Genomic DNA, 2,190 nt, shown 5'->3' on the forward strand with positions numbered 1-2,190 from the left:
ATGCATGTTATGAACTCTGACGCTGCCTGGTACCAGAAGCGGGGATGAGACAGAGAGGAAAGGAGGAAGGTAAGAGGATGGCACAGGTCAACCGAGCATCGTCCTGTGCTGGGACCCCCAGGAACGCAGCAGAGCCCCAGAAAAGCTTCAGGCAAGGATTTAATATTTTCAGGGAGACAAGGGTGGCTGCAGAGAGGAGGGAGGAGTGGAAGGTAGCCATATTTCTGTTGCCGCTGCAATGTCTGAAGTCTTAGGTTTTAGAGCCTTCAGCTAAATTAGGAAGCAAAAGTCAACTGGTAGATTGCATTAAAGATTTGAAGAGTTGCACTCCTAAAATGAATGAAACGTTTGAATGGTATCCATGGGAACAAATTAAAGAGAAGAGGCATTTTTGAAGCATTTAAAATAGATTTAGAACTTCACAATTGGGCAGGAAATTTTGTATATTTTGTTCAACAGCTAATTTGAACCCAGCTTATGATGACAGAGCCGAGCGCAGGCAGGTAAACCTTAGATAAGACAGGTAAACCTTAGATTAGACACTGCAGAAATTATCCGATTGTGGCTATATGTTAACTGGCTGTAGAGTTAAATGAAACTTTTGGAAACGTAAAGTTTACAAAAGTATCTCCTTCGGGACTGCAAACGTGTCAGGTCGTCTTGAAAAAGTGGATATCGTAAATAAGCAGGACCTTACGGAGATAGAAAGAAAAAAAATTAGATAAAGAGAAGGCAAATTTAAATAAAAGCATATAAATAACAAGGAACTCCCAATTTCCCAGAATGTAGAGAAATACAACAATCAAGAATATAAGTTATTACTCTGTATTTTGAAAAATACATACAGAAAAAAAAGGGATTTAGATATACAGCAAAGAATAGGTGGAATGATCACCAGAATATCATGTTATGTATGTAAATCTAATCCAGAAAACTTCACAACAACGAGGCATGACTGGCAGAAGGTGGTTTTTGTATTCTGGAAAATATTTTCATTTTAGTCCTTGATTATTCTACAGTTAGCCAGAAATAGTAATGTTAGAGAATAAAGCTGCCCAGTAGGTAACCTCTGATGAAAAACTGCCAGGCATTACATACTGACAGAGGTAATGACATAAAAGGAGGCACAATTTAATTGCTGTCATTTTTAAAGATTTGTAAAAGAAAAGGATGTAACCCAAGCTATTTTGTGGCAGGGCATCCACAGTCCAGAAGTCTTCTGGAAAATAGTTTTAAAGTTGTTCAAAGGAAGCTAGAACAGCTGAAAAGTCAAACTCAGGTCTCTGTTTAATACTATAAAATTGTATATTTTATAGTGAAATTGAGAATGCTGAAATGGCATTTAATAGGGAACTGGGGAGAAAACTACCTGTTTTTTGTCATCACTGGTGTTAAAAATTGGAGTTTTGCAAACGCTTATAAACACTATGAAAAAATGCAACATTATGTGTTATGTTCAAAGCACTCATGAGCAAAATCCTCCGGTGCCTTGAGACAGTGCAGGTTTACGAGAAGGCAAATGTAGGATCAAAGGCAATGGCATGTTGTGAAATTGCTCTTTTCTCCTAAGAGGTGATTACTATAAAAAGGCAGACCTGAAGGAGGCAACCACATCTTCTTCCACAGCAGGAGGACGGAGAAGAGACAGGTTGTCTGGGTCTTTCCAAAGAGGAGCAAGCTAAGGGAGATGCGGTGGCATGGAGAAAGCGGAGTGGTGTGCACACAAAAACCCTCCAAGGTCTGGAGGTAAAAGGTCAGGAGTCGGTGGGAACGGTGCCGCATGCTGTATGATAGGCATTTCACATTTTCTCTTTGGGTGTCGGAATATCCACTCCGTTAAGGTTCTGGCTAAAATGTGACTGAGCTGGAACAAGTCCTGCAAAATGAGAGACCCGCTGGATGCTGGCAAATGCATGCACAAGCTCTTCATGGTAATATTTACTTACTTACCTTTTTTTTTAATCAAGACTCATCAGAGTAATAAGCTCTAGCACCAAGTTATCCTCTCCTGCCCGGGGACAGCTGGGGGACGAGCATGAGGTGCATGCAGGGAGAAGCACACAGCGTGCAGAGGCAGGAGCGCGGCGGGATGGGACAGGGCAGCATTAACGACACGGAAGCACCGTGGAGGTGGTGGGCAGAGAGAGCACGTCTTCGAGGAAGGAGAGGCAGGGGCTTACACTGAAAACG

This window comes from Pygoscelis adeliae, unplaced genomic scaffold (genome assembly GCF_000699105.1).
Source record: "Pygoscelis adeliae isolate BGI_AS28 unplaced genomic scaffold, ASM69910v1 Scaffold291, whole genome shotgun sequence".
Lineage (NCBI taxonomy): Eukaryota > Metazoa > Chordata > Aves > Sphenisciformes > Spheniscidae > Pygoscelis > Pygoscelis adeliae.